General features: G+C 39.6%; 1 protein-coding gene across 2 annotated transcripts in view; it reads right to left on the bottom strand.

Moving 5' to 3' along the window:
* The window catches only part of Rad54l2 (RAD54 like 2), a 144,673-nt gene that overhangs the window by 101,104 nt on the left and 19,243 nt on the right, over positions 1–24,326 (bottom strand). The window contains exon 1 of one of the 2 annotated variants that reach the window (XM_005326972.5): positions 17,295–17,529. The exons of the other annotated variant lie outside the window; for it this stretch is intronic. The gene's annotated coding sequence lies outside the window, so the exon portion shown is untranslated. Of the gene's footprint in view, positions 1–17,294; positions 17,530–24,326 lie in introns of those variants that run through there. 2 annotated transcript variants of the gene reach the window in all.

The raw sequence follows: 24,326 nt of genomic DNA, 5'->3' as shown, positions 1-24,326 counted from the left end.
GGGGTTTAGAGGAGGGAACACATCTGAGAGGCAAGCAAAGAATCAAAAAAAAGAGTATAGGATTCTAGAAGCCAAAGTTAGCATATCTTTTTCAGCTAACACATAGGTACTCAATAAATATTTGCTAAATAAATATATAATTGAAGAACAAGTAAAGACAAAGTTGGGCGTGATGGTGCATGCCTGTCTGTAATTCCAGATCAAGAGGCTGAGGCAGGAGGATGGTGAGTTCAAAGCCAGCCTCAAAACTTAGCAAGGCCCTAAGCAATTCAATGAGACTCTGTCTCTAAATAGAAACTACAAAATAGGACACTAGTGGAATGGCCCTGAAAATGTACAACCAGAGGAAGGAGAAGTTATGCTTCATTGTGTACTACATGTCAAAATGCATTGTATTGTAAAATTAATTAATTAATTAATTTTAAAAAAATAAGGTTGGGAATGTGGCTTAATGGTTAAATGCCCCTGAGTTCAACCCTAGTACCAAAATATATATATATATATATTTTTTTTAGTTCTGTGCTAGCTGGATATGTAATGTGGGAATAAATACAATAACTTCACAACAACCCTCTGAGGTAGAATTTTAACCATTATCCTCACCACATTTCATGATAAGAAAAAAGGTCATGGGCTGGGGATGTGGCTCAAGCAGTAGCGTGCTCGTCCGGCATGCATGCGGCCCGGGTTCGATCCTCAACACCACATACAAACAAAGATGTTATGTCCGCCGAAAACTAAAAAATAAATATTAAAAATTCTCTGGAAAAAAAATAATGAATAAAAAATGTTTTTAAAAAAAAAAAAGAAAAAAGGTCATAAATTGCACAATTTGAACAGGAGGGAGCCCAACCAGGCTTAAAATCAAGTCTTCTCTATTAAGAGAATACCATTAATTTACAGATAAAATAATATGATAATGATGTTTAAGATGTAAAATGTTATTATATTAGTTAGAAACAAACAGTGGCAATATCTGGGGTTTTAGCTTTAAAATAAGACAACAAAAGAGTGGGGAATACATTGTAAGAAAATTGAGGAAGTGATGACAATTGTTGAAATTATGTTGATAATTAGATGATGGGTGCAGGAGGGTGAGGGGAGCCACATTGAGTTACCTCGCCTTCCAGTCCTAAAGCACCACAGGGATCTGAAAGATCACTGTAATCTGGCATGGTAGTGACTCCCCACACCCCCCCGCCCCTGGGATAGCAAGGTCAGTCTTCTGAGTAGGCATAGTCCTAGTGTTGAGCTACACTCACCTATTCTTTTATAATCCTACCCCTTTGCCCTGTTTGGGCTAGAATGTTCCATGGAAACTCCCTTTGTGTGTCCCCTTCTCTTGCTCTACCTTTGGGTGTGGCCTTCCTAGATGTCAGTCAATCTGATGACAGGCGATATCATAAAGCTAGATTCAACCCCCTGAAATGAGGCAAGGGCCTCATCTGAATGGCTTCTCTTCAATAAAAGGGTTCAGCACATGCACAGGCTCTTTCTCTCTCTCTCTCTAGTCAGAGGAGCCGTCACAGGACCCGTCACAGGATCCAAAGAAAAAGGTATCTCTGTCCCTTATGTGATTATTTTGTGCAGCCCAGTTCATCTGGAGTGACCGTGAGTGTTTTAGTCATGAGAAACGTGACAAGAGGGTTCAATATATTATTTATACTCTTGGTGCTGGGGGATGTAGCTCAGTGGTAAAGAGCTTGCCTAGCATGCATCAGGCCCTAAATTCAATCCCCAGTTCTGCAAAAAGAAACAAACATGGGCTGAGGTTGTGGCTCAGTGGTAGAGCTCTTATCTAGCACATTCAAGGACCAGGGTTGTATCCTCAGCACCACATAAAAATAAATAAAATATTGGACTGGGGATATGACTCAAGCAGTAGGGTGCTCGCCTGGCATGTGCGGGGCACTGGGTTCAATCCTCAGCACCACATAAAAATAAAATAAAGATGTTGTGTCCACTGAAAACTAAAAAATAAATATTAAAAAATAAATAAATAAATAAAGGTATGTCCAACTGCCACTAAAAAGTAAATATATTTTAATAAAAAAGAAATAAACATTATACTATACTCTCTGTTGTTGTATGTTTGAAAATTTTCCATAATATAAGGTCCACTCACGGGGCCAAGGTTGGGGCTCAGTGGTAGAGACCTTGCCTAGCATGCATGAGGCAATGGGTTTGATCCCTGGCACTACATTAAAAAATAAACAAATAAAATAAAGGTATTGGGTCCATCTACAACTAAAAATTTAAAAAAAAAAAAAACACGTTTACTCATGTGGAGTTTCTCTTCCAGCATGTATGATGAGGAGGAGGGAATTAGTCAGAACGAGGTAGAACAAATACAAGAAAAGAATCATTCAGGTTAAGCTAGCGATATACCTTTAGGAGAGCATGTACTATCCATGTGTGAGTCCCTGGCTTCAATCCCCAGCACTGAAAATAAAGAAAGAAAAAAATATATATTTGGTCCAGACAACTTGAGAAAACTTAAACTTGAGAAAAAAAGAGGCGAGGATAAGAGCAAGCAAGCAAAGGGAGTATGAGAGGCACAGGGCCAACCAAAGTTACTGTGTTCTTCCTTTTACATAGGTAAAACAAAATAGAAGTCAGGCATGGTGATGTAATCCCAGCAACTTGGGGGCTGAGGCAGAAGGATTGCAAGTTCCAGGCTAACATTAGCAATTTTTTGAGATCTTATCTCAAAATCAAAAGGAATTGGCTCAGGATCAGTGGTAGAGGCCTCTGGGTTCAATCCCCAGTATTAAAAAAGAAAGAAAGAAAGAAAGTAGAAAGGGAGAGAGAGTAGGAGGGAACATAGAAAGATACTGGAAAAAACAGCAGTAAGTAGAAGCCAATTAGGTGTTTGCTTAAAGAACAAAAAATAAAGAAAGAAAAGAAGTTCACCTCTTCTGGGAGGATGAAAAAAAGAGTAAAATTCTGAAACTGGACTGTATGAGGGATTGTGTAATATAACAATGAAAGGGGCGGACTCTGACATTCAATGATAGGACTTTAATCCCAGCTTGTCACTGGTCAACTGTGTGGCCTGGGGCAAGGCTTTTATTCTTCAGGTTCTAGTTTCCTCATTGGCAAATAGGCTGACAATAAAAGTACCCCTCAAAATAACCTGGGTGATGGATATGCCAGTCATCCTGATCTGATTATTATACATTGTATACATGTATTGAAATATCACATTGTACCCCATAAATGATTATTATGTGTCAGTTAAAATAAAAATATTAAAATTTTAAAAACATGTTTGCAACACATAGGTGTCCACATCTGAATATATTTGTTAGCTCAATAGTGTATTGCTTTAATGCCCTTTCTCAAAGGATTACAAGATGGAGATGTCGGGGCTGGGGCTATAGTTCAGTGGTAGAGTGCTTGCTGGGTTCAATCCTCAGCACCACATAAAAACAAAAAACAAAGGCATTCTGTCCATCTACAACTATTAAAAAAAAAAGAAAAAAAAAGATGGAGATGTCTATAAACATTACAAAAGCCAAGGCAAGAAGCCCCCCATTGGCGTTCAGCTGAAGTGAGCTGGATTTAGCATTAGCAGTATGTTCTTTCTATATCTGGGACTCCATTTTATACAGTGTGGAGGAAAGTAAACAGTATACTTCTTAGAGTTGTTGAAAAAGCTGTTAAGAGTTGACACAAGGGGCTGGGGATGTGGCTCAAGCGGTAGGGCGCTCGCCTGGCATACGTGTGGCCCGGGTTCGATCCTCAGCACCACATACAAACAAAGATGTTGTGTCCTCCGAAAACTAAAAAATAAATATTAAAAATTCTCTCTCTCTCTCTCTCTTTAAAAAAAAAAGAGTTGACATAAGTAAAAGACTTGTGCCTGGGAATAATTATACAATATGACAGCTGCTATAATAATAATAATAATATTATTATTATTGGAAGAGTTAAAATCTCCCCTAATAGGCAAGAACTCTCATGAATCAACACAAATATGTTAGTGTTTAGCAAAGGACATGAAGAGGGTATACATATGAAACAAACACATGAAAAGATGTCCATTTTCCTCTATAAGGAAATGTAAAAACTAGTTATCTAGGCTTCAAACTTGCAAAGACTTTTAAAAATATTGATGCTGTTCAGTGGTAGAGAAGAAATTTTTTTTTCTTTATTTCTTCCCCCTCACCCTCTCCACCCCCACCCCCACCCCCCACTTTGGTATTGGGAATTGAATCCAAGGGCACTTTTCTACTGCACTATATCCCTAGTCCTTTTCATGTTTTATTTTGAGACAGGGTCTTGCTAAAGTGCTGAGGGTCTCACTAATTTGCTAAATTGCTGGAATTACAAGCATGTACCATCACACCCTCGAAGCATGCAAGAAATATAAATTGATGTAACCTTTGAAACATGTATAACCTTTAACACAAAAATCCCACTTGTAGGGGAATCTATCTCACAAGTATACAAAGTATAGAAATATTTATACAAAGACAATTGTACAAAGATGCTTGTAACTGCAAAGAAATAGAAACAAATGTCTGTCACTAGTAGACTAGAAAAATTGATACCAATATACAATGTAATATTATATAACTATTAAAAGCTAGCATAGATATGTACATTCTAAACATGAAAAAAAAGCCCAAGATAAAAGCATTAAGTGAATAAGAGCAAGTTACAGAAAGTAGATATATTATGATCCCATTTCCACAAAAAGGAATTACTTTTCTTTTTACACACACATCTGTTAGCATGCACGGTGGAAAAACAATCTGGATAAATATAGATCAAATTCTTAATGGTGGTTAACACTAAGATGAAGGATTTCGTGTTTATTTATATATTTATTTATTTATTTATTTTAATTTATTGTGGTATTAGGGAATGAACCCAGGGCACTTTAGCACTTTATGACTGAGATACATCTCCAGCCCTTTTTAAATTTTCTTTTATTTTGAGACATGGTCTCATTAAATTGCAGAGGCTGGCTCAAACTTGGGATCCTGTCCCAGCCCTGAGTCACCGGGATTATAGACCTGAACTGCTACCTCATTTTAGGTAATTCTGAACTAGAGATGTAGCTCAGGGATAATGCACTTGCCTAGCAAACACAAGGCCTTGGTTTCATCCTTAATATTGCAGAAAAAAAGGGGCAGAGGAGGGGCTGGAATTCTACCATGCTTATATATTACTTGTGAAGCAAGGGAAAAAAAGTCAAGTACTTCCAAAGTATAAGACTAATGATGGAAGTCTGGTAATAAAAAGGAAGGGGAAAATATTAGAGAGCACAAGTCCTAATGTGAAGTCATTGGTCTTGAGCCTAAGAAAAAGACAAGCTTTAGGAAATGTGAAAGCAGTTACACTATGAAATAGAATGCTTAGGAGGCAGCACAGGAGAACACTGAGAAGCAAAGAGAGCTGAACTCAAGTGAGGTTGCGAGAAATGCCTGCAAATGGCACAGCACATTTTCCTGAAACAATGAAAGCTACCAGGAAAAAGAATTTAGGAATGGCAACTGGCATAGCAGAGACAGCACAGTGTCAGGGAAGCAAGGACTTCTAAGACCTGGGAAAGGCATTACTGAAGCTGTGGACCATGGACAACTAACATCAAGATTAGGGTGGGAGGTAGATGAAAACATGGGGGAAAAGATGGAGTATGTAAGACAGAGGGACTGGAAGATATAGTTGAAAGCAGAGTATAATTTCCAGCAAGAATTACATCCAAAAGATTCTTTCCCAAATTTCCATTTTTCTTCCAATTTCTGTACAACATCATATCAGAAGACTTTTACTTGTGTCATGGGCTTAATTGTAAATCCATCTCCATCTGGTTCTAGGATATTCTCTTGAGCCCTATATATGAGAAGCACGGGGCTCCAGTTCTTCTAAAGTTGCTGGGACACTCTTTTTTTTTTTTTTTAAAGAGAGAGTGAGAGAGGAGAGAGAATTTTTATTATTTATTTTTAAGTTTTCGGCGGACACAACATCTTTGTTGGTATGTGGTGCTGAGGATCGAACCCGGGCGCACGCATGCCAGGCAAGCGCCCTACCGCTTGAGCCACATCCCCAGCCCCGCTGGGACACTCTTTTTTTTTTTTTTAAAGAGAGAGAGAGGGAGAAAGAGAGAGAGAGAGAGAGAGAGAGAGAGAGAGAGAGAGAGAGAGAGAGAGAATTTTTAATATTTATTTATTTATTTTTTAGTTCTCGGCAGACACAACATCTTTGTTTGTATGTGGTGCTGAGGATCGAACCCGGGCCGCACGCATGCCAGGCGAGCGCGTTACCGCTTGAGCCACATCCCCAGCCCCCCAAGGAAACTTAAGGTTCCAAAAATGGCTGCTTCCAACTCAATTAATTACATTCAAATGCAGATGGCACCAAGGAAGAGAGATAAGAAACACACATTCCTCATTTCCTTGAAGTTTGATGTGCCCACTTGAACCCACAGCTCAGAGGAACCTAAAACCTACCGCTCCAGCCACATTCCCAGCCCCCCCGCTGGGACACTCTTAACAGAGCAGACTTCCCTGTCCAGCACCTCCTGTGTATCTTCTGTTTGCAAAGACTGGAATAAGGAGCCCTGCCAATATCATTTGAGGACATAAAAAGAACCTTGAACTTAGAATCAGAAAACTAGCATTAAGCTGGGTACATGCTGTAATTCCAGAAACACAAGTGGCTAAGGCAGGAGATCACAAGTTCAAGACCAACCTGAGAAACTCAGTGAGACCCGATCTCAAAATAAAAAAATTTAAAAAGCTGAAGACATAGCTCAGTGGTAAATCACTTCTGGTTCAATCCCTATTACAAGAAAAAAAAAAAAAAGAAAAGAAAGAGAAAATTAGCATCAAGACCCAGCATAACCAATGTGATTCTACAGCATGTACAATCAGAAAAATGAGAAATTATACCCCATTTATGTATCAAAGGGCATAAATGAATTCTACTGTCATGTATAACTAATCAAAAAAATTAAAAAATTTTTTAAATATATTTTAAAAAGATCCAGCTTTTCTCTCTGCTTCCAGATCATCATGTGAGTCCCTTCCCTCCACCATATTTTCTGCCTTATCTCAAGCCCCAAGGAATGGAGCCAGGTGTCTGTGGACTGAAACCTCTGAAACCGTGAGCCCCGAAATAAAATTTTCCCCCTCTAAAATTGTTCTTGTCAGGTATTTTAGTCACAGCAACAAAAAAAAAGCTGACTAAAACAGAAATTGGTGCCGAGAAGTGGGGTCTTTGCTGTGACTAACCTTATCATGTGGTTCAGAAGCTTTTGGAGTTATTTGGAATTTGTAGGAGGAATTTTGAGATGTTCCAGCAGTGAAAGCTGGAAATGCTTTAGGTTGTTATAAATGAAGCTTAATGGGCCATTCTGGTGGGAGTTCAGAAGACCAGAATACTGATAGGTCTGTGCACAGTAAAGACAGGGCTCATGAAGTTTCAGGGGAGGAGGACTCTACTAGAACTTGGACTAGAGGCCATTCATGTTCTGTTCTGGCTAAGAAGTTGTCCTGAGACTTTCTGTGAGGCTGAATTGAAAGGTGATCTGGCAGAAGAAATTTCTAGATAGCATAGCATTCAGAAGGTGGCATGGATACTGCTGGTGGCTTTTACCCAAGTTTATTTGATATGAACTTGAAAGGTGGGAGTAAGACAGGGGTGAAGGAAGTTACACTTCTTAGAGACATTAGAACCACTAAAAAGAATGCTAAAGACTTTGCCCAGAGACATAAGGAAAATGGCTTGAAGACATCTCAGGAATTGGCAAGACCACACTCAGACTCAAGGGGCCCCCTACTTGCACAAAGAGGCCTAGGAAGTTTTTTCAATGTGCTCAGCCACCCAGGCACTCAGAAGCTGCTATAGCCAGGGTCCCTGGAAGCTTGTCTGCTGCTTGAGATGGCAGCAGACCTTGGCATCAATAGTGATGCTGATTCTGCAGGAATGTAGAATGCTGGAGTTAGGGAGTCATGGAGGCTGCCACCAAGATTTCAAAGGAATGCCTAGGAGGCCAAGCAAAGTGCCTCAGGGTTGGAGACCCTGTGGGCAGCCCCTGAGAGGGCCATGGATGGAGATGTGAGGAGGAAGCCAAAGCTGCAGTGAAGACCCTCCAAGATTAAGAAATTCCAGTAATATGGGACATCAGCTGAGGAAAGCTGCAGAAATTGAGCAGAGGCAAGCCAACAGAGAGGCTGTGTGGACTGCAACCAGTAAGGATACAGAGGCAAAGCTATACAAGTCCTTTGGAGAGAACATCACAATGCAATATGTTCCAGATGCCAGACACAGAACTAAAAAACTTGTTTGCCCAGCTGGATTTCGGTCTTGCTTTGGTCCCATCCCTTCTTTATATGCCACCATTTTTCTGAATGGAAATGTTTATTCTGGATCTTTTTATGTTAGATACTTGTAAACTGCTTTTGGTTTTTATAGGAGCTCACAATTTGAGTTTGCCTTGAGTCTCAAAGGAAACTTTATTTTTTTTTTTTTTAATATTTATGTTTTAGTTTTTCAGCGGACACAATGTCTTTGTTTGTATGTGGTGCTGAGGATCAAACCCGGGCCACACGCATGCCAGGCGAGCGCGCTATCGATTGAGCCACATCCCCAGCCCTCAAAGGAAACTTTAGACTTGAACTTTTGGGCAATGCTTGAACTGTTGAAACTATGGGGACTCTTAGAAATGAACTAAATGTATTTTGCATTGTGAGATAAGCATGAGCTTTTGGGGGTTGGGGCATAATGTTATGGTTTAGACATGAGATGTCCCCCAAAAGCTTATGGTGAGACAATGCAAGAAAATTTAGAGGTGAACTGATTGGGATATGACACCCTTAACCCAATTAGTCCCCTGATAGGGATTAACTGATGGTAACTGAAAGCACGCAGGGTATAGCTGGAGGAGGTGGGCACTAGGGATTTGCCTTTGGGATATATATTTTGCATCTGGCAAGTGGAATCTCTGTGCTTCCTGATCATCATGAGTCACCTCCCTCTGCCACACTCTTCCACCCTGATACCTCAAGGTACCTCAAGGTACCTTGAAACCTCAAGCAAACCAAGCCAGCTATCTATAGACTGAGACCTCTGAAAACATGAGACCCCAAATAAACTTTTCGTCCTTCAAAAAAAAAAAAACTGGCTTTTTTTCTTGTTGGCTTTGTGTATTTTAAAGCAAGCCACTATACACTACTTCAGGTTTGCTTGTTCAGGGGTCATCTCCCTCACAGGGATGTTGGAAGGATGAAGAAAGTATGCATACATAGAAGTGTTTTATGAAGTATAACAAACATATGCAGAGTTAACTTTCCATGGTAAGACAAACACTTTTCATTTCTCTTTAATGTAACTAATGTTAACTCGTCAATGCTGCTGTAAAACCATAAGCCACTGCTAGTACCTACAATGTGCCTGTGCTGGCTGAAATTTTCCATATTCTTTTTGCCTCCAGACTATATAACTACTTTTTTTAATTGTTTTTAGATGTTGATAAACCTTTATTTTATTCATTTATTTTTATGTGCTGCTAAAAATCGAACCCAGTGCCTCCATATGCTAGGCAAGCGCAGTACCACTGAGCCACAGCCCAGCCCCCTATAACTACTTCTTGATATCTCAACACTGCTCTCAAAATAATTTGGCTATTGCCAAATTAAAGTGCCTACGCTTTCCTCAGTTTTCCCTTTTATCTCATACCAATTTTTACCTTAACCTAACTATAGTTATTCTTAATGTTTTCCTTTTCTATAATTTGCTATGTTTCTCACTTACACAAAAGAATAACTGCATTATGTAGACTTCAGTGAACTACCTAACACCCAGCTTCAGGAGGATTTCTATGTGGTCTGATAAACTATGAAAATATTTAATTTAGAGAGTAATTTAGATGAATTTAGATGATATCCTCTTATTTTCCCACTAAGAACTAGGTGGGTAAACCAGATGCAGTGGCACATGTCCATAATCCAACTACTCAGGAGGCTGAGGCAGGAAGATCATGAGTTGGAGGACAAACTAAGCAACTGAGTGAGAACCTGTCTCAAAAAAAAAAAACAAAAAAAAAACCACAATCAGCATAATGCTGTGCCTTCTTGATAAATAACTTAAAACACAGTCTCCTGACAAAGAATTAATACATCAGTTTCAGGATTAGTACAGCATTAGACTGAGTAGAAAACTGGTAAATATTTTCATAGTTATTTAATTCAAATTCACGAATAGTTCAGTCAAATAAACATATTTCCTGCATACACTGACACAACGAGTTCGGCTGTCTTCAAAATCCAGTCAGCAAAAGTCACAGTACCTTCATGCTAAATTAATTTTTCATTCCCAGGCAGGTAGTATGCTGGCAGTAGTTATGGGGAGACCTGGTGGCCAAAATTGACTCGTTACTTCTTGATACATGAGGACAAAGTACTCAGAACAGTAAATGAGCAATGAAAAATCTAGATAATATCAATAAAAAATTTACCACATTCTTTCCCAAATAAAACTTTTGCAAGACCCAAAGAGAACAAGTAATAGCCCCCAGCCTGAAAACCATGACCATATGAAGTAAGCAACACATTTTCACAGCCAAGTGTTGCCTTTAGCAACCTGGAAATACAAAGCTGGAGGCACTGCTTCAGCATGGATAAGATGCAGCCAAAAAGTCAGAACACTCATTGTAACACCAGCTCCACATGGAATGATTTCAAGTCATTTTATAAGCAGAGGTCATTCGTTTTTTGACTCAACATTTGCCAAGTAGCAACGGTATGCCAGAAATGGTTAGGTGCTAGGATATCAAGATAAACAAGGGCTAGTGATATGGTTCAGTGGTAGAGCATTTTCCTAGTACATATGAGGATCTGGGTTAGATCCCCAGCACCACACACACACACACACACACACACACACACACACACACACACTCACATACACACAAACAAGATCCTGCCCTCAAGTAGATTACAATCTAGGCACGTACAGCACACAAAAATACCAAACCTTAACAGTATAGTATAATTATGAAAGAAGCTTACAGACAAACTGCAATGTCATGAGAGAGATTCTGCTGGACCCAGGAGGAACCAAAGGTTTTCATTAGGAGAAGCTGTGATCTTGGGGATGAAGCATAGTAGTAGAGTACTTGCCTAGCATGCCTGAAGCAATTGGTACAGTCCCAGCACCACAAGAAAAAAATTTTTTTAAAAATTTTTTTAAAGAGAGAGGAAGAGAGAGAGCAAGAACAAGGAAGGAAGAGAGAAGGTAATGTTTGAACTCTTGGTTTGAGCCATAAAGACTTCTTGAATGAGAAGAAAAATTATTAGAAGGAATATCCTGAGCATGCTGAGACCTTCAGGGAGTTATAAAATTGTTATTAGAACTGAGCCTCATATGCCAGAAAAACTGTGGCAGAGAAGAAACTAGAAGATACAGGAGGGACCAGACCATAAAGGGTCTTGTAAGATGTTCAAGCAGAGCCACACCAGAGTGTAGATACAATTTCAAGGCCAAAGGAATATTATTTACTTTTTTGGAGGTGGGGTGGAGGTGGGCATGTGCTGGGATTAAACCCAGGACTTTACATATGCTAGGCAAGCACTCTACCACTGAGCTACATCCCTAGCTCCTTATTTACTCTTATTTGAAATTAAAGGCCACCCTGAATAAAGGGGGAACTTAACTAGGGCAAGACTCTAAGGGATTTAGAGGCCAGTCGGTTTGGTGCAGTGCGGTACTGAAGATTGCTCTACCACTGAGTTACACCCCCATCCCTTATTATTTTTTATTTTGAAGAATATCACTAAGTTGCAGAGGCTGACCTTGAACTTGCAATCTTCCTGCCTCAGCCACCCAAGTAGCTGGGATTACAGGTGTGAGCAAATGTACCCAACAGGGCCCAATTATTTCTAATCACTTCTGGGCTCTATTTAATTTTCCTCTTCAATATTAGTAGACTCCCCTCCCCCCCAATACACACACACACACACACACACACACACACACACACACACACAGAAAGAAAGAAAAAATAAAACAGAACAATTCTATAACCAAGCCTGTGAACCAAGCCTGTGAACCTTCTGTTCATCAAAAACATGTCTGAACAGAATCCTAGGTTCTAGCAAAGTAGCCCCAATTAGAAAAAAAGATGACAAATCTCTCCTGCATCTGGAGCCTTCTAGACAAAAGGACCAAATTCAGGTCCCTGATGCCAGCAGGAAAAAAAGCTAGAGAAACATCCTGATCAGGGACCACAGAGAACACAATGCTGCCTGCCACACTCCAGTGCTCTGTCAATGGGAATGCCCACTGTTCCCAATCAAGAACATGTCAAATAGTACCTCCTGGCTTACCACAGAAACTGCCAGGAAAAAAAAAACGTACCAGTGCCAAGAATGACCTTGGACTTTATAGTGTGGACTCCTGCTTACCAGTACTAGATAAAGACTACCTTAATAATTTCCCTCCCTTAGTACCAGCAGATGCACACTCCACAGCTACCTTCCTCATCAAACAAGAAAATTGGGCTCCTCACCCCTACAGAGCACCTAGTCACATTCCTACCACTAATACTGCATAATAATATATACTAACTTCCACTAACAGCCAGCACTGACCACCCAGGAAGCAAAAGGCCCTCATCTCCAGTCCTCTCTACAACTTGCAATTCTATAGCCTCATTTTTACAGATAAAGTAAAATATAAAAACAAAGCTCCGAGAGGTTAAGAGTTTACTCAGGGTCAAAAAGTCAGCAAGAAACAAAGGTGGGAAGTCTCCAAAGACTACTACACTAGGCAACTTTCAGAATTTTTCTAAAGAAAGCAAAATCTCTTTCCAAGATTTTCTGAAGTTGATTCATTTAACTAAGTAGCCATTTAAGTAATCATCTTGCCTTCAAAGCAACATATGATCCAGGTTTTTTTAAAATATTTAATTTTTAGCTGTAGTTGGACACAATACCTTTATTTTATTTATTTATTTTTATGTGATGCTGAGGATCAAACCCAGAGCCTCTCATGTGCTAGGCGAGCTTTCTACCCAGCTAAGATACAACTCCAGCCCCCAGGTTTTTTAAACAAGTGAATATTCCAGATGAAAAATGAGGACTAGCTCAAATAATTTACTATGATTTAAGTGTCTTGATTTTAAATTTCTTCATTTATTTTTGGTCAAGATATATATGCAGAGCTGGGCACTGTGACACACACCTATAATCAATCACAGCAGCTGGGGGAGAAGGCCCTGAGGCAAGAGGATTGGGAGTTCAAAGCCAGCCTCAGCAATAGTGAGGCACTGAGCAATTTAGTGAGACCCTGTCTCTAAATAAAACACAAAATAGGACTGGGGATGGATGTGGCACAGTGGTCGAGAGCCCAAGTTCAGTCCCCAGTACCAAAAACAAAAAGATATATATGTAAAAAGAGAAGAAGAGAGTAAAGGGCAGAACTGTCATTTTACTAGATTAGAATGAAGGTTAACAACTAAAGGAGTCAGGCATGGTGGCACATGCCTATAATCCCAGAGACTCAGGAAGCTGAGGCAAGAAGACTACAAGTTCAAAACCAGCCTTCAGCAATTTAGCATGGCCCTAAGCCACTTAATGAGACACTGTCACAAAATAAAAAATGAAAAGGGCTCAGCATTTGGCTCAATGGCAAAGTGACACCCGGCTCAATCCCCAGTACTGAAAAAAAAACAACTAAAGAAAAAAATCATTCAAGTTTATGCAGTAAAAATTAAGAGGCAAGCAACTTCAAAGAGACTGAGTCTTAACTCAGTCTTATTCCTGCTATTACAGGGGACAGTATTCCAAGCATCAGAGACACTCCTAGTCTACATATATTGAAGCAGACATAGGAAGTGAGCTTTCATGCTCCAAAGACCTCAGTGGAGGGCTGGGGATGTGGCTCAAGTGGTAGCGCGCTCGCCTGGCATGCATGCGGCCCGGGTTCGATCCTCAGCACCACATACAAACAAAGATGTTATGTCCACCGAGAACTAAAAAAAATAAATAAATATTAAAATTCTCACACTCTCTCTAAAAAAAAAAGACTACAGTGGAAAGGAAAGTATGATGGCTTCTTAAGCAACCTGAACATATACACCGTATCTGTAAACCACTGCTCATTTAGCAACATACCAAAACAAAATAATTTTCCTATGTTTTTCTACAGGAACTTAAATTTAACAGGTATATTAAATAAAATGACATGAAATAATCCCATACCAAGGCTGAGGTTGTGGTAGAGTGCTTGCCTAGTATGTGTGAGGCCCTGGGTTCGATCCTCAGCACCACAGAAAAATAAATAAAATAAAGGTATTGTGTCCAACAACAACTAAAAAAATAATTTAAAAAATAATAATCCCATACCAATGTTAACACACAGTTATAACTATGTTTTCTGCCTGCAAACATGAACAATTGTCACTACTGAAAATTAATACACTATAAAAACTTTTAAGAGGAAATGAAAAGGTACTCCTTTTCATCAAAGGAGATTAAGTAAATTATGACATGTACATATATGAATATGGCATAATAAATTCCACTATTAGGTATAATTATAAGTACACTAATAAAAAATTAAAAAATAAAAAAAAAAGCTTCATGGCCTAGAGAGGTAGCACAGTGGCAGAGCACTTGACTTAACATGAACAAGGCTCTGGGTTCAATCCCCACCACCATAAAACAAACAAACAAACAAACAACTCTTCAACAGCTTTACTGAATAAAATCTGATATACCTGAATCACTTCTTTCTTCAAAGATGTACGACCACCTCTGACACTATCAAAAGGTCAAAAATATCATCACTAAGCCAGGCATGGTGGCATATGTCTGTACTGTCTGCTACTTGGGAGGTTCAGATGGGATGATCACTTGGGCCACAAGTTGGCAACACAGCAAGACTCTGTCTCCACATGCACAACACAAAAAAAAATCACCACCGCTGTGAAGATGTCTAACACAGCTCCTAACACAATGCATCAGACATAGGTTTATAAAAGAATAAAAAAACTTAAAGATAGAAATTTTTCAAAAGAGAAAAAAAACTTTTGGAGGGAAATAATTTTTTAAAGCTTAAGAAAAAATCAATCACTAGAATAGAACTGTCAATACAAGTAAAAATAGAATTACCTCACATCTCAACTTGAAATTTATATTAGCCTCCAATTAGGCAGTACATCCCAAACTCTAAATTCAGAAAGCACAATGAGTCTGATACTGTTTTTCCTCATGAAAAGTTCTCTTTAATATCTTATCTACAGACAACACACCAACTTTTGCTTGAATAATACATACAGAGCTCTGGTGCACAATTGCAGGCCTCAGAGTCGGAGTTTGCAACCTGTCTTTCAATGTCACAGGCCACCAGTGTACAGACCAAAGTCACTGAAGACAGATAACACTTCTAGTGAAGATAATGTCCTGTGAGAGTCAGCAGGGGTGCTGAAATGACAGTCACTAAGATTTTTTTTTAATATTTATATTTTAGCTTTAGGTGGACACAATATCTTCATTTTACTTTTTTGTGGTGCTGAGAATCAAACCCAGTGCCTCACGCATGTCAGGTGAGCGTGCTACTACTTGAGCCACATCCCCAGCCCCAAGTCACTAAGATTTAATAGAGCCAATGTAATCACTTCACAGAAATAAGAGAAAATGAAATTTCATGGATTTAGAGATGGAAAGAGATTTTAATAACATAAACATTTAGGGTTTTCACATTCCTCTCTAGGAATTAAACAATGGCACATAAATCAGTGAAATTAATTTAAATTTTATAAATTAATTTAAAAAATTAATTTAGATTTATAAGAATTGGACTAACAACCCCTAGAATTTACATATATAATGTCTAAGTTTCTCTAGAGTTAAAAACAATACCCACAGTGCTAAAAGGAAAGTATAGGCCAGCATGGTGGCTCATGCTTATAATCCTTGTACCCAGGAAACTGAGGCAGGAGGATTGCAAGTCAGCCTAGACAATTTAGCAAGACCCTGTCTCAAAATAAAAAAAAAATAAAGAAGACTGGAAATGTAGTTTGGTGGTAAAGCACCCGGGGTTCAATCCCCAGTACAAAAAAAAAAAAGAAAGAAAATATGAATCACAATTTAAAACAAAGAAAAAAAAAACGAACAGAGGACAGAGGACAGCATTCTATCAAATACAATAAAGAGGGGTCAGGGACATAATACAGTGGTAGAGCAGTTGCCTAGCATGTAGAGGGCACTGGATTTGATTCTCAGCACTGCATATAAATAAATAAAATAAAGATTAATTGACAATAAATTTTTTTTAAAAAAAATTAAAAGTCCACACGGTCTTCTACTCAAGAACAAACTCATCAAGCCTCCAAATACCCTTTTGGTTTCATCCACCTCAAAGTCCAGAAATCAATGTAGTCAGTCACATTGGCTGGCAAGCGACGGGAATTCTAACAGATCTGAGTCACCCACTCCCCCGCAGGAAGAGGTCATCCTCTATCAGGAAGCCCACTCTGCAAATTCCCTTGTTCATCTCCCAGATTGCCACGACCATGACCCACCATGAAGCTTATTTTTCCAACCTCAGCAGCCTACCAACCCTCCTCGGCACTGCCCAAATCACAACTCCCACCGGCTTCACCTTAATCCCAAGCAGCCAACAGTACTCACATGGGTGTTACTACTCCTGTGTCGAGTTCTCTGCTTGAGAAACCATTCTTTATCCCGGTGCTTTTGGGTCACGGAGGACCAGCTCTTTGCTCAACTCTCCTTTCTGTGCCCAGCTGAGCTCGTGCCTTTCCAAGAACTAGTCATGATACAGTAAACCCCGAGGAGCTAAACTCCCCATGCCTCTTCTACCCGACTCTGACCCCAGTCTGCCAAATTTCCGGACTTCGGGAGGAGAGGCATTCCTATTAGCTTCAGGGACCATGCACACTGATGCCCCTCAAATTCCAAACACAACCCACCCCCTATCCACCCCGCAATGGTCAGCCTCCGAGGCGCCAGTATCGAGCGCCAAGAGCACACAACCTGTACAGTTGAGTCTCTGTAGCTCTATCATTCCATTGCCAGACTACAAAATCCCCAAATATCAACTCAACAAGGCCCCGAGCCGAGACCAAGACCCCCATCGAGCCTCCAGCCATTGGAAGTTTCCCAGGTCGAACCCAATGCCCCAAAGGCCAAGGCCACTAGGACCGTTTCGGTGCCCCAGGCCTCTGCATGCCAGGGGCCCGGGCAGCGTTTCCACTCCGTCCCCATTGTTGCGGGTCCCAGCGGCCCGGCGGGGAGTCGGGGACCAGCACCGGCTCTCACCTCCCGTGCCACGGATCCGGGCCGCACCGGACCGGGCAAGGCCTAAGGACCTCACGTTCCGCCGCACTCGCCTGGACGGTGTTTACAGCAGCCGGGACCGGGGCAGTAGCAGAGCCGGGAAGCAGCCGGCCAGGCCCGGGCGCCGCGGGCTGACTCTGGCCGAGCGTCGGTCTTCTCCGGCGGCGGCGCTCGCAGCCTCCGCTCGCGGTCCGCGCCACAAAGCGTCCCCCTCCCGGCCCGCGCGCCCGCCCACCCGGACGGGAACAAGCGCCGCCGACAGAATAGTTCCGCTGCGAGCAGACCAGAGACTCCTCTGAGAAGGGTATATAGAGATTCTTTCCTGAATAAAGCCGTTTATCTACTGCTAAGGACCGTTTCAGGAGTGAATGTGGTACAGAAATACCAGGCAGATTCCGGTTTGGTTGCTTGAGTGGGTACAACGGAATAGGTTTGCACCCTCCAGCCACCAACAAAGTGCACTGATAGCTTGCTTAATGCCTCAATTGAGCCTCGGTTCCTCCTCATTCCTCAGTTGGGGATAGACTCAGAGGTTTATGAAGAATGATGGGATGATGCAAGTGCCAGGAGCAGAGATATGGGGCTCCACATTGGGATATAGTCAGTGCTAATGCTGCCAACGACGATTGCTTTTCTACTACTCTCCCCTCCAACAGAGGTTGCTCTCAACCTCCAAAGTTGATGAGCACCACGCAACTGTCACTTTTTTCCCCTTTACCCGATCCTGCCGTTCCGTTTCCTGTTGGCTGAAGCTGCCTTCAGAATTACCTGGAAGAGAAGGAGAGGCAAGAAGGGTCTTTCTTAATCACGGACACACAAATGGAGATTAAGGATGATGGAAGATTTCCTCCCTAAAATTAGAAATTTCAGCGCCCTTGGGCTTGAGTTACCGATAAAAGTATATTGTTAGCATACCTCTCCATTCTAGCCCCAGATTTCTCTTTCTCCTCTCCCAAGAATTGAAATGACAAAAAAGGAAAAAAATACTTAAGTGGATTTTTTCTTTGAGGTTTTTATCCCTCGCGAAATTAAGAATATAAAAATTCCCTTCTCATCCCCACCTCTCTTCTCTTCTGGGCCTTCATACCTTTGGATACCAGACATGTTAATTTTCGAGAAAAATTAGGTTATAAAAAATACAAGTGTTTTCCCAAACTATCAGAATTTAAATCTACAGAAAGTGCTCCTAATGCATCACAGCTTTCACACGTTCTCAAATTTTCTGTTCTCACTTAAGTGAGATTAACTTAATTAATTCTGAGATTGGGAAATTTTACTTTGATACCCTTCTCTCTTGTCTCAAACGACTTTCCAGAAAGGCTCTGATATCAGTTACTTGCACCTGAATGAAATTTTATCACTACCACACAAGTACACACCTGGATTTATTAAAATTTCAAATTTTAATAAATGCCGAAAAGAAACTGAAACAGAGAATGGTATAACACAGACACCATAGGAAGAAGGAATGGATAAGAATATCCCAAGGAGGTGAACTTGAGCCAAGAATATTAGCACTGTTAAGGATCTGGGAAGAATCCAAGGCAGAGACACCAGAGGTCAGGGGTAGTAAAAGATGCAGTAAGCCCACTTAGATGCCTACCCTTATAGAGTGGGAAAGCAGTCTCTTGCTCTGCATCTAGATTGTGTGGTTTTGGGGGGAATCACTGTCAGGGCTGAACCTGGGGAGGGTGTGAAGAGGCTATGGATCAATTGTCCTAAGGAATAAGCACAGATATTGTAACTGATAAATAAATTATCATGTACATTTGACAAGTTATGCAGCATAGAAACAATTGAAAAAATTCCTACAGAAAATAATTCCATTCCGTTTCCTCTGAGAAGTCCCCCATGATCTTTATCCAATTTACAGCAGTTGCTCAATGCTGGATTCAGTGGTGTGCACCTATAGTCAAGGCTGAAGCAGGAGAATCCTAAGTTCCAACCTAGGAAACATAGTGGACACTGTGATAGAAGTAAAGAATTAAAGAGAAACTACCCATCACATCACCCTATTTTATCTGCAGAGCACTTGATGCTATCTGATATTTTCTTTATCTGTTTATTATCTCTCTCCCCTAATGAGATTGTGAAGTTCAGGAAAAGAGGAATTTATCCATCTTTCAGGTTCCTCAACACCTAGAACAGTTACAGAAGAGCTCCATAAGAATCCTTTTTAAATTATTTTTTAAATACATGACAATAGTGGAATGCATTACACTCATTATTACCCATATACAGCACAATTTTTCGTAACTCCATATATAAAGTATGTTCATGCCAAATTATGCCATTATACATGTACTCTTTTTTGCATTACAATTCTTAATACACATATATACCACAATTTTTCATATCTCTGTTTGTATTCTATAAGTATCCTTTTTTTAAAATTTTTTTGATTGTTCAAAACATTACAGAGCTCTTGATAAATCATCTTTCATACATTTGACTAAATTGGGTTTTGAACTCCCATTTCTACCCCAAATACAGATTGCAGAATCACATCTGTTACATACTCACATTTTTACATAATGGCATATTAGTGACTGTTGTATTCTGCTACCTTTCCTATCCCCTACTATCCCCCCTCCCCTCCTCTCAATAAATATCCTTAATAAATATAAATTTATCTTGGCCCAATCATTGAGAGGTCTGTGAAATGTTATAAATGAAAGGGAAAGGTAGGTGATCCCTTGCAGCTTTCAGCATGACTGACAGACCCTACTTGGATTGTAATACCCCGAGTGAGGTCATTTCTCCAAGGTTAGTACAAATCATGTGCCATGGGAAAATGGAGGGCCTCCTTGGCACAAGTTTGGGGTGCACAGTGCAATGGAAGAAGACTTGCTGAAGAAGGTCCTTTAAGTATGAAGAGGACTTGAACAGAGAACAACATGAGAAAAGGTATGGCTATAGGAAAAATAATAAGTGGTTTTGGCTGGATTTCCAGGTTTGGCTGAGAAAACTGGGATGTGCCAGGTGGGTCCCACCATTTCTCAGTAGCCACTCCAAGGTCACTTTAGCAGCAAAGTGTTGGTTTTCATAATAAAATATTCAACAAACTAGGAAATAAGGGAAATTCTTTAATATACAAAAGGTGTTCATATAAAATCAACATCATATGCAATGGCAAAATACTAAAACCTTTTTCTCCTTAAGACCAGAAATAAGTCAAGGATGCCTTTTCACCACTGCTTTTGAACATGGTAGTGCAAGGCTTAATCAGAGCAATTAGGCAATAAGAAATCCAAATTTAAAAGGCAGTTAGATTATCTGTTTTCAGATGACGTGATCTTTTATGTATAAAGCTCTAAAGATGTTTCAAAAGCTCTTAGAACTAATAAATTCAGCACTTGCAGGATTCAAAATCACACACAAAAATCAGTAGGGTTTCTTTACATTCAAAATGAGGGCTGGGACTCAATTGTAGAGCTTCACCGGATACAATTCCCAGTAAGGTTGATCTGAGAATTAGTTTTGGATCATGGTGCATGTCATCCAGATATGAAGAAGCAAGTAAAAGATGCATTTATTCTTGCATGCAATGTGCCACTAGAATATGAAAAAACAGATGGGCTGGGGATGTGGCTCAAGCGGTAGCGCGCTCACCTGGCAGGCGTGCTGCCTGGGTTCGATCCTCAGCACCACATACAAACAAAGATGTTGTGTCCGCTGAAAACTAAAAAATTCTCTCTCTTTTTTTTTTTTAAAAAAAGAAAGTCCTTCAGTAAGTTCCTGTTACCATTCTTTCCTTTTATAAATACAGCATCACTTTATGAGCTTTGGGTTGCATTGATTTACAATACCTGACACTTATTTAATAGATAGCTTATTATATTTTACCTGGCTCTTTTGTATATTTGATTTTATGTGTGATAAACAACTTAGATTACTGTGCTAGCTCAGATCTGAATATATAATGAAGTACTCTTGTCTGAAAAGGTGGAGATTGTTAGCATCAATTCTTTAAAATACTTGTTTGGGGCTCTGAATGTCACTGTTTTATATAGATTTATTTTTTTGTTCTTTTTAGTTGTACATGACAGTAGAATGTATTTTGACATATTATACATACATGGAGTATAACTTCCCATTCTTGTAAGTTGTACATGACATGGAGTTACACTGGTTATATTCATCTATGAACATAGGAAAGTTATGTCCTATTCATTCTACTGTCTTTCCTATTCCCTTCCCTCTCCCTTCCCTTCATTTCCCTTACATAGGTATTAAAGTAATATCTTTCTTGTTCCAAATTCTAGAATTAAATCTATTATTCTTTTCAATTGTTATTAGGTTCCTTTTGGGTAACTTCTTTTCATGGGTCCAAGAAATTAAAATATGGCAGGTATATTAATCTATCTTTGATCTATTTGTACATTTAGGTTTCCCTTAGTTGAAAACCTATAATTTTATAGTCATTTTTTCCACTTGAAATGTTGTCAATATCTTTCCAAGTCAATAAGTACGCTTTCAACTATCTTAAATGGCATTTCATTATACAGTTATACTTCAATTTATTTTGAAAATGAATATAAATCAACTAAATAATATAATCCTATTTCTAATATAAATATTATGTTTGTAAATAATATAATTCTATTTTTAACTTTTTTTGATTATAAACAAAGATCTCCTTTTATAACCTTATGCCTTATTCTATAGTATAGTACTTTTAAAATGGGCATACCATGCATATTGCTGGACCTTTTCCATGTAAAAAGTTTAAATTATTCAATTTATTAAACGTAGAAAAAGGAGAGGAAATAATATAATAAACACCTTTGTACCCTTTACCTACCTTTAATAAATAGCAACATTTTGCCAAAAAAAGAAAAAAAATTAGGGCGGTGTTATGGCTCAATGGTAGAGCGTTCGCCTGGAATGAGTGAGGCACTGGATTTGATCCTCAACACAACATAAAAATAAAAGTATTGTGTCCATTCACAACTAAAAAAATACTTTTTAATAAATAAACAGTTCAGGGCTGGGATTATAGCTCAGTGGCAGAGCGCTTGCCTTGCGAGTATGAGGCACTGGGTTTGATCCTCAGCACCACGTGAAAATAAATAAATAAAAGTATTGTGTCCATCTACAACTAAAAAAAATTTTTTAAAAAAATGAACAGCTCAGCTGGGCATGGTGGCTCATGCCTGTAATCCCAACAGTTTGGGAAGCCGAGATAGGAGGATCATGAGTTCAGAGTCAACCTCAGCAATGGTGAGGCTCTAAATAACTAACTCAGTGAGATCCTGTCTCTAAATAAAATACAAAATAGGGCTGGGGATGTGGCTCAGGTTGAGTACCCACCCCTGAGTTCAATCCCCAGTTCCAAAAAAAAAAAAAAGAACTTCAATGCTGGATGCAGTGGCACATGCCTGTAATCCCAACTGAGGCAGGAGGATCACAAATTCAAAGCCAGCCTCAGCAACTTACCAAGACCCTAATCAACTCAGAGACCCTGTCTCTAAATAAAACATATATTTTTTTTAAAAAGGAAATAATTTTTTAAAAAGGGTTGGGATGTGGCTCAGTGCTTAAGCACCCTGTGTTCAATCCCTGGTACCTCTCCAAAAAAAAGTTCAAAAAAGATATTAAACTGAGTGCAATGGAAAATGCCTGCAATCCCAGAAACTTGGGAGGCTGAGGCAGGAATTCAAGGACAACCTCAGTAATTTATGCCCTAAGAAATTTAGTGAGGCTTTGTCTCAAAGTAAAAAATAAAAAGGGCTTAGGGTCTGGGGTTGTGGCTCAGTGGTAGAGAGTTGTCTTGCATGTGTGAGACACTGGGTTTGTTTCTCAGCACCACACATTAATAAATAAATTGAATTAAAGTTCCATTGATAACTAAATAAAATAAAAATAAATAAAAAGGGCTTGGAATATAGCTCAATGTTAAAGCATCTCTGAGTATAATCCCCAGTATTGAAAGAAATTAAGGAAACAATTCTGCTGGGCACAGTGGTGCATGCCTGTAATCCCAGTGGCTCAGGAAGCTGAGGCAGGAGGATCACAAGTTCAAAGCTAGCCTCAGCAACCGAGGCACTAAGCAACTCAGTGAGACCCTGTCTCTAAATAAAATGCAGTATAGGGCTAGGGATGTGAGTGCCCCTGAGTTCAGTCCCTAATACATCCCCAAACAAAATTCCATTTGTACCTGCATCAAAAAGAACAAAAGTTTAAAATAAACTTTATTAAGGAGACAAAAGACTTGTATATTGACAACTATAAAATATTGCTGAAATAAGACATGAATAAATACAAAGACGGGGGCTGGGGATGTGGCTCAAGCGGTAGCGCGCTCGCCTGGCATGCGTGCGGCCCGGGTTCGATCCTCAGCACCACATACCAACAAAGATGTTGTGTCCGCCGAGAACTAAAAAATAAATATTAAAAAATAAATTCTCTCTCTCTCTCCTCTCTCTTTAAAAAAAAAAGAAAGAAAGAAAGAAGAGAGTATCATTAAAAAAATAAATAAATAAATACAAAGATGTCTTGTGCTCATAGACTGGAAGACTTAATACTGTTAAGCTGGTCAATACTGCTGGGTGTGGTGGTACAGACCTATAATCCCAGCTACTCAGGAGGCTGAGACAGGAGGATCACCAGCCTCAGCAATTTAGGCATGCTGGCCAAGTGATTTTTGAGTGCTAAAATTACTCAATGGGGAAAGGACAATCTTTTTAACCAGTGGTACAGGAAAAACAAGATATTGAAAGTAAAAGAATGCATTTGGTCTGAATGGTGATACACACCTGTAATTCCAGCTACCGGGGAGGCTGAGGAAAAAGGACCAGCCTCAGCAACTTCGCAAGACCCTGTCTGAAAAAATAAAAATGGCTTGGGATGTATGTAGCTCAGTGGTAGAACACTTGTCATATGGAAGAAGTGGGTTACAGACCCAGTGCTGTTTAAAAAAAAAAGAATGCAAATCATATATCATTGGGATTGATATTTAGGATATGTATAACTATAGCAATAAAAATAAACACAATTCAGGCTGGGGTTGTG

This window comes from Ictidomys tridecemlineatus, chromosome 3, assembly GCF_052094955.1.
Source record: "Ictidomys tridecemlineatus isolate mIctTri1 chromosome 3, mIctTri1.hap1, whole genome shotgun sequence".
NCBI lineage: Eukaryota > Metazoa > Chordata > Mammalia > Rodentia > Sciuridae > Ictidomys > Ictidomys tridecemlineatus.
The sequence above is the reverse complement of the archived record's forward strand: the minus strand, read 5'-3'. Positions and strand labels throughout refer to the sequence as shown.